The 9,327-nt window shown below is 40.9% G+C and overlaps 2 long non-coding RNA genes across 3 annotated transcripts; both read left to right on the top strand.

Annotated features, from left to right (window-relative positions):
• Positions 1 to 325: 325 nt before the first annotated feature.
• On the top strand, positions 326 to 8,514 carry LOC120471984 (uncharacterized). The gene is made up of 6 exons (XR_016145973.1): positions 326 to 484; positions 6,770 to 6,824; positions 6,927 to 6,978; positions 7,078 to 7,121; positions 7,249 to 7,309; positions 7,413 to 8,514. It is a non-coding gene; the product is annotated as an uncharacterized LOC120471984 (long non-coding RNA).
• Positions 1,764 to 6,582, top strand: LOC120468580 (uncharacterized). Of its 2 annotated transcripts, XR_005620255.2 has the most exons (4): positions 1,764 to 2,663; positions 3,265 to 3,335; positions 3,861 to 3,933; positions 5,448 to 6,582. It is a non-coding gene; the product is annotated as an uncharacterized LOC120468580 (long non-coding RNA). The 2 variants fall into 2 exon arrangements; XR_016145974.1 differs by lacking the exon at positions 1,764 to 2,663 and having other exon boundaries at positions 2,672 to 3,335.
• Positions 8,515 to 9,327: the final 813 nt, after the last annotated feature.

Genomic DNA, 9,327 nt, shown 5'->3' with positions numbered 1-9,327 from the left:
TTTTCCTAATAGAATTACAAGATTCATCATAACATTTACAGAAGTAGTTTTCAAAATATATGATAACATCTTTGGATGTTAATTCACAGTTATAAACAGATGTTTTTTTGTTTTTGTTTTTTACACAATTTTTTACTGGTTTATTTATTTTAAGTAGCCTAATAAAGTTATTTATTTATGCATATATGTATTTTTACATTTCATGGTAGCCTATTTGGGTATATCCACCTTATTCCTAATTTAAAATGAGCAGCAGCAGAAAAGTCGACAGCCTTTCAACCTGAGTCAAAAACCAGTGAACGTAACTCTGATTGGCTGAGGCAGCATATCATCATAATCCAACCTGTAACGTCAGCCACTCTGATTGGCTGAGGCAACGTGCCAGGCATGTGGCGTGTTATTCAAGCAGAAATAACGGCACAGATATTCAGCCTGCTTCGCCGTCATGATCGCTGGTGAACCCATCTTTTCCTCTAAATTGAAGGTAAGTTCGTCCAACTTAGTGAATTCTATGTCCATGTGTACTTATAGTGTTTGGTAGTCTAGCGTTATTGTCTTAAACTTCACAAATCTGCTGTGATTACTGCCGCGAATGTCCAAGGGTGTTAACCTAACGGAACAGTTTTTTGTTTTGCGTTAGCAGTGCTAGCTTGCTGCTCTTAATTCTTTTTTAGTTTCGTTTCAATTTTGAACAATTTGGGAAACTAAACTGTACGTTAGGTTGCACTTTGTTATCTGGCTGCAAGCTAGCTACCATTCTTTGCTAGTAATCAAACTAACTCGTACTGAGTGTTCAATTGGCTTTTCCCAACCCAGCAAACATGCCAGTGCGGGCCCACTGTGGGTAAGTGTGGGTTTTCTGTGGGACAGTGTGGGCAAGGGCAAACCCTTTGGGACCCCATGTGGGCTTGCTGAGGGCAAGCCCACAGTGGGCTTTCCCACAGAAACCCCTCAAGGGCCCCTAGTGGGTTAGCCCATGTGGGGCCCATAGCAGTTTTGCCCATTTGGGCCCCCATGAGGGTTTACTGTGGGCAACCCACTGTGGGTTTGCCCACAGAAAACCCACAAGGGCCCCCAGTGGGTTAGCCCATGCGGGGCCCATAGCAGATTTGCCCATTTGGGCCCCCATGAGGGTTTACTGTGGGCAACCCACTGTGGGTTTGCCCACAGAAAACCCACACGGGCTCGCAGTGGGTTAGCCCATGCGGGGCCCATAGCAGATTTGCCCATTTGGGCCCCCATGAGGGTTTACTGTGGGCAGCCCACTGTGGGTTTGCCCACAGAAAACCCACACGGGCTCGCAGTGGGTTAGCCCATGCGGGGCCCATAGCAGTTTTGCCCATTTGGGCCCCCATGAGGGTTTACTGTGGGCAACCCACTGTGGGTTTGCCCACAGAAAACCCACACGGGCTCGCAGTGGGTTAGCCCATGCGGGGCCCATAGCAGATTTGCCCATTTGGGCCCCCATGAGGGTTTACTGTGGGCAACCCACTGTGGGTTTGCCCACAGAAAACCCACACGGGCTCGCAGTGGGTTAGCCCATGCGGGGCCCATAGCAGATTTGCCCATTTGGGCCCCCATGAGGGTTTACTGTGGGCAACCCACTGTGGGTTTGCCCACAGAAAACCCACACAGGCCCCCAGTGGGTTAGCCCATACGGGGCCCACAGCTGTTTTTCACTATGGGGCCCCCATGAGGGTTTACTGTTGGCAACCCACTGTGGGTTTGCCCACAAAAAACCCACATGGGGCCCCAGGCAGTTAGCCCATGCAAAGTTAAGTTGTTTAACAGTCAAATGTTTTAACATTAGAAGGTTTAATATTAGAAGCTTAATCAAACTATTTAACGATCCTGTGAAATGTCAGTCCATAATTAACTAAAACTGCATATAATGGATTATGAGCATGTGCATTTAAAAACAAATTTTTGACTTATAAGGAATTATAAAAAAAATATAGATGTAACTATATATTGTAATGCGGTAGGTCTTAATGAGTCTTTATAAATATATTTATAGAATTGTAATATTGCTCATAAATAAGTAGAAATGGTGCTATAATTCATTATAAGTATGGACTGCACAGAAAGTGTTACCATATTTATTAAATAAAATTAACTTATTTGTCACAATAAAAACAATACAATGGTTTACAGATATGTTTTGGTATTCATCAGTGATGGATATTTATCATAATATTATATTATTTATACTATTGATATATAACATATATTATTGCTACTAATAAATGGGCCTACATCACTGATGTAACGACTGAGCCCAATCAGACACAAACGAAACTGCGACGTCACTGGACGTAATTTCATTACCAACTTTCATTTATATAAAGCATTTTAGTGCTTTCATATTCTAATGAAAAAAATAATATTACATTGGTCATAGAACTACATAATGATTTTTAAATTCATGATATAAAATGAATGATATTTTAAATTGTTACATGTTATAATTCTAGATGTTTAAATGCTGCGTGCCTTTTGAATTGATATGATTTCAACGCGCGTGCGCGTGCGAGTCGCATTCAAAGTTGTCCGATTCAAAGACAGGAGCGCACGCGAGCAGATGGAAACCATGGAAACGAGGAAACCTCTATAACTGACAAACAGCAAAACATAGCGTCTCCCTGTTTTTCCACTGCTTTCAGGTAAGTTTGGTTAACAAAATCACACAAATAATACATACAAACGTTCCTGACACCTTTCTTACGTATAATTGATACGCTTCTGTTGAATATTTACTTTGTAGAAAAGGTTTTGAGTCTTCGAAAAAGTCCGTTAGCATCTCAACTGTTTTCAGAATATGTAACGTTAAACGTTAAGTTAAGTTAACGTTAGCTCTTGTTTTACATAAGTTTGGGGTTTTAACCACATCTTTGTGTTGATTACAGTTTTTGTTTTGCTGGTAATTTGTCAATGGGTTATTGGAAATTAGCTAATTGCTAGCTAGCCTGAAAGAATTCACACTGTAACGTACTGTTGATCAGTGACGTCACTTACAAAGATTGATAATAAAAGTGATTTCAGAAGGGACTGAAAAAAACCTCCACAACAAAGGAGGAATTATTGTTTCATGATAATAATTTCATATGCATTTCTTGCACAATATATTACGTTAAGATTTTATATATTCTTTTTCTCTTTTCTGCATTGCATCTCTAGCTTGATTCCTTGTAATAAACCCTTTGTTCTATTGCAAATCCTATGTAACATTGTTGGCTCTGTGACACATTGCATGTTATTTTCTAGTCTAGAAAATCACCATGATGTCCTGCTACAGCCCTGTCCCAAGACAACCTCCACGGCTATGAACTCGACTAGTAAGCAAAACTTCAATCATACTGTTCAAAAGTTTGGGGTCTGTAGGATTTATGCTTTTTAATTAAGTCTCACACTCATTAACCCCAGTTTTTTTTCAGTGATATTGTCCTTGAGAAGCCTGTAGGCTAAATAATAGCTGGCAAAATAATATAATGTTATAATGGTCATAAGTTATAATAATTAAACTATTATGATAACATGGATATCATGGTCATTGGTATATTCTCTAGGTGTGTTTTTAATTATGTTGGCCAATGAGACACCATACTGTCCAGCGCTAAGGTATTTATTTATTTTCATGTAATTTTTTTTAATGATAAATACTAAAGTTCTTTTAACTTTTTAATGCTGAATTCAGGGGGTCGACAACTTTAGGCACGCAAGTTATTTTTCACAGATATCTGGCCAGTTTACTCATGGCTCATATTCTTAGCCTTTAAATGTTTGAATTTAAATCCACAATGCAATATCAGGGGGTAAAGATATCATTAGAGTTTCTAAAGTTACTATGCTCTTGTTACCAGATGAGATATCATTTGACCCTGTGATTCTTCAGGACCAGATCTTGATGCCATCCACACCCAGTACATGACAAAGGTGAGTTTCACAATAGCTGCCACTACCACAAACCAAGAGACCGAACACAACAGGCCTTCATCCATAAGAACTCACCCATACGTTGGTATAGTAACCAAAACCCGGTATTAAACATTAAACGGGCCCTGGGGCCAAATTAAAGGAAAACTCCGGTCAATTTTAACATTGAGCTATTTTTTTTGTACATTTGGAGTGCTGTCAGTACAGACAAAAATTGGTGTTGCCTACACTGTGTTATCATCTTTTTAAAATTTGCACCCTGCTGACTTCAATGGGGCATGGTCTAAACCTGCTTTTAGCCTCTTAACATCCTTGATTTATCATTACGAGTGTACAGCCATGTGAGTGGTGTTATTAAGAGTGACCACGGTCAATCTGACTGCAGTAGATATGAAAGATATTAATAAAAATGATGTTAATTCAGCCAGCGCACATACCTCTATTTGCTTCCTGTTTTCTGTCGATGCCCACAGTAGTCGATTGTCGATCTCACACGTGAGTTCATTTATATCGTCTCAAACCTACCACTGTGTGGTGTTCTGAGAATATCAGCTCAAATGGATAGTTCATCCGAATCAGATGTTGAACACACAGAGGTTTGAGATGATATTCACTTATGATCGCGCGCGTGAACTCGACAATCGACTACTGTGGGCTTCGCCCGAAAACAGGAAGCAAATAGAGGTATGTGCGCTGGCTGAATTAACATCATTTTTATTAATATCTTTCATATCTATTAACCGTGGTCACTCTTAATAACACCACTCACATAGCTGTGCACTTGTAATGACAAATCATTACGAGTACAAAAAAAAATAATTACAAGCTTTTTTTAAGGAAGACCGCAGTATCGATAAGCCCAGGTGTTATCAGTTCTGTCTTGCAAATTCTGTGAGGATTAGGAGGGGTATTTTAAACAGTCTTCATACAACATGTTTTTCAGGCTGGTGGTTGTTTGTAATTTTAAATTTAAATTTTAATAAGTAGGGAGAAAATAAAAACCTTTATTGAACATTTATTAAATGCATGTTAATGTTTTCTAAATGATTAGTTAATCATTAACTAAACAATTGTAAATTATTTATAACTGAATCTACAAAACATACAATAATTAACATCACTTAAACATTTATGAAATGCATAATCATGTTTCATAAAAAATAAGTTAATCATTTACTAATCACTTGTAAATGACTTGTAACAGAATTAACAAAACATACATAAAATGTTAGTATATCAATTGCTAATCATTTATGAATGTTTTGTAAAAGCTTAGTTCATCATTAACCAACCAAAATGACTTACAACTAAATGTTATTATAAACCGCAGCTCTCTCATTGACCTATTCAGTCATTCTCTTAGTTAAGCATTTATAAATAGCACCTGGAACAATCAGAAGACGTTTCCTCATTCAAAGTGCAGGTTGAAAACTTTCTTAGGTTGAAATGGCTCAACAGTACAACCCTTATTTTGTTTTTAACATTTGTATTTCAATTGATCCTTTCTCACTTAGATGCTGTGACAAAAAGCAGTCAAGCCACTGCATGTGATGTGGAAGCCTCTATGAAGACATGGCTCCGTAATCCCTGGGACAGAGATGGGGACGGCAAGGAAGGGCCAGAACTGCAGAAATACCTACTGTTTCCCCTGAGGGGATTGATTTTTAATTTTCAATCCCCTGTTTTCTGTGGTTATTGCCGTTTAAAACTGTATTATCATTAATTATAATTATTATTAAATATAAATAAATTATTTGGGGAAAAAAACATGACCCTCGATTTATTGCTGCTAACAAGTGCAATTGTACTGCATATAGTAATATGGGTGTACCTACTCTGTGTGCTGAAACTTTGCAACTGCACCCACAGTGTGCCCACATCCAGCCTGCTATAATTTGTGTGGGCCAGCCCAAAGTCAGCCCACACTTTGGGCTGGCCCACGGTAAGTAGAGTGGGCCCCGATTGGAGCCAGTTGTGGGCCCACAGCAAACCCTTATAGGGGCCCATTTGGGGCCATTGCAGGCAGCCCACTGTGGGCCCACAACTGGCCCCAATGGGGGCCCACTCTACTTACCGTGGGCCTGCCCATAGTCAGCCCACACTTTTGGGCTGTCCCACTGGGGCCCCACCTGGGTCCCGAAGTGTGGGGCCCACACGTGCCCCGCATTTCACGCCGGTATCTGGGCCCACAGTGGGCTGCCCACAATGGCCCCCACATGGGCCCCTATAAGGGTTTGTCGTGGGCCCACAACTGGCCCCAATGGGGTCCACTCTACTTACTGTGGGCCTGCCCACAGTCAGCCCACACTTGTGGGCTGTCCCACTGGGGCCCCACCTGGGTCCTGAAGTGTGGGGCCCACACGTGCCCCGCATTTCACGCCGGTATCTGGGCCCACAGTGGGCTGCCCGCAATGGCCCCACATCGGCCCCTATAAGGGTTTACCGTGGGCCCACAACTGGCCCCAATGGGGTCCACTCTACTTACTGTGGGCCTGCCCACAGTCAGCCCACACTTGTGGGCTGTCCCACTGGGGCCCCACCTGGGTCCCGAAGTGTGGGGCCCACACGTGCCCCGCATTTCACGCCGGTATCTGGGCCCACAGTGGGCTGCCCGCAAGGGCCCCATTCGGGCCCCAAAGAAGCTTGTTTGCTGGGAATGCGTTTACTGTGAATATCGTCAGAAATTATGAAAAAATAATAAGTGCCAGGGTCATAAAACATAAAGCGCGTAATGTGCTTGTATGCTCTAGTGTAGGCTATCCTTGTTTGTAAAATTGCATTACTTTGTGTGATGGAGTGAAATCTTCAGGTGTTTGTGATTTGTTTTGTCTCTCAGGGGCTGTAAGGAGTGAGGTGTCCGTCGCTGATAGGAGAAAAAACACCTAAACAAGGTAACGTTACGTGTTGTGATCTCATCTTCTTTTCTTTTGAACAGGCCCCAGTCAAATAAAAAGTAAAACTAAACTAATTTGTATTAACGTTTGTGTTTATAGATGACTTTGAGCGTGAGACAGTGGTGAAAACGCCAAAGAGAACTGGAACATGGCATGTTATAAATGTTTGACCAAGTTATTAAATATCGTATAAATCTGTTCAGTTTCATCATTTGATAATAACTTTATAACACATTTTTTTGTGTTATAGATGCAGTGACTGAGACTGGGAGATGCAGTGACTGAAACCTGGTGGTAAGTATTGATCTATTGGCAGTGGAGAAGACACTTTTAATAGACACCTTCTCCCTTGTGAGCTATCAAACTTTGTTATTCTAATTAGAGTATTGTAAACATCACCAAATGTGTTTGTTTACTTCAGTGTTCCAGAAAAAGGTCCTGAAACTACTGGTCGACATCCGCCATCGCCTGAAGGAAACCAGGTAGTGGATGCAGAAGAAACATATATTTTTGCTTACAAATGTGGGGACTTGGGGCAGATTGCCTTTGCATACATCTAAATCATTGTCTTTTTCAACTTTGCAGAAGGGGTCATGAAATTCGGTTCCACAGCCACTGAGGTGTATGTACATCAAGGTGAACCTCAAGCACGCGTCGCAAAGACTTGGATTCACTTCGCCCTGATGAGCCAAGCCTACAGGACTTGAATTAAGAGTTTTAAAGGGATAGTTTACTTGAAATAATTTTTTTGAAATGTTTTGGCTTACATCAAGGGCATCAGTCATATAATGGAAGTCTATGGGGATCTCTTAAAAGAGCATGCACAGAGAAGTACAAATTAAACATGATTTAATGAATCATAACTGTAAGTACACGTTGATGGCTTAAGATACGAGATGAGCGGTTTGTGTGAGAAAATGAACAGTGTGTGTGTTTTTGTGTGTATATATATATATATATATATATGATCTGCGCATGCGGCGGAAAGTGCCAGAAGCGATCTTGCACTGGTACGTCACTCATTGTTTACACAGATTTCAGAAGTTTTACTGTGAAGATCTAAACATATTAAGATATATTGCATTTTTGTGTATATCTAAATATGTATATATATATACACATTTATACAATAACAATATAAATACTGTTTGTTTTCTCTCACAAAACGCTCATTTCGTGTCTTAGTCCATCAATGTGTACTTAATTTATGAGTCATTAAATCATGTTTAATTTGGTCTTCTTTGTGCATGCTCTTTGAGGTGGTGACCATAGACCTGCATTATATGACTAACAGACAACAACGGTTTGACCTAAAAATATCAAAATTGAAAATACTGTGGAAACAAAGACCCCTGCATCTTGGATGCCCTTGAGGTAAGCTAAAACATATCAAAAATTAATTTCAAAGTGAACAATCCCTTTAAATTACATCCTTATTATTCGTTCATAATTCTGCCTTCTGAGTTTGATATATCTGGTGCCCAATTCTGATGCCATTCAGGGCAATTTATTTTTGAATAAAGATGCAATATATTATTGATTTATTTGTATAACTGTAGTGCTGTATGTATGTTGTCCCATGTTTCCAAAGGGTGGAGGACATGTTTTCTGTGCTTTGAAGATGTTCTCCTATGCTTTGTACATAGTTGTGTGTTTGTTCTAATAAAGCTATTTCTTTGAATAAACAGTATGTGGCAAATGTTCCTTTCCTCAATAAATTCATGTCCTTGATGGTAATAATAATTTAGTCCATAGGATAACAATGACATGAATAAACAACATAATAGCATATCATATGAATATATATATATATATATTATTATTATAATTTTATGTCGGCTGACCAATAGTAACAGATCTGCCAACCAATCACGAGTGATTTTCTTGTTTAAATGTAGTGAATTTCAACCAATACTGAGTGAGGAAATTCAAGCCATTCTCTGGCAAGGCGCGCGCAGTGCTGCTATTCATATGCTAATTAGGGCCATTCACACCTCCGCGAGCGCTCCATGCATACGTCATGGTTCGTTTCCGTCAATATGTGGCACAGACGAACGCGACGTTCACAGTCTGTAAATTGTCGTTAACTGCCGAAAATTAGGGAGATTTCCGGCAGTTTACGGGGACGAAAACCCCACTTTTCATGCAGTGAGCAAGACCTGCTCCTCGTCCTCCTTGATCTTGCACAACACCCGTGCAAGGAGGCTCACTGGGGGAACGCACACTTGCGTGGGCCCCGTGGCCAGCTGTGCGCCAGCGCATCCGAGCCGAGAGAGCCGCGGGTCAGAGAATAAACTGGGCGCAGTGGGACGAGTCCCGAGAGGCGAACAGGTCTAACTGTGCCTCCCCGAACTGGTCCCAATCAGCTGGACCGACTGGGGATGGAGTCGCCATTCGCCGGAGATGAGACGGGCCCGGGACAGCTCGTCGGCTGCCCGGTTCCGGTCTCCAGGAATGTAACTGCACGAAGGGACCTCAGGTGCTTCTGACTCCATATCAA

Source organism: Pimephales promelas, chromosome 13, assembly GCF_988280905.1.
Source record: "Pimephales promelas chromosome 13, fPimPro1.hap1.1, whole genome shotgun sequence".
NCBI lineage: Eukaryota > Metazoa > Chordata > Actinopteri > Cypriniformes > Leuciscidae > Pimephales > Pimephales promelas.
The sequence above is the reverse complement of the archived record's forward strand: the minus strand, read 5'-3'. Positions and strand labels throughout refer to the sequence as shown.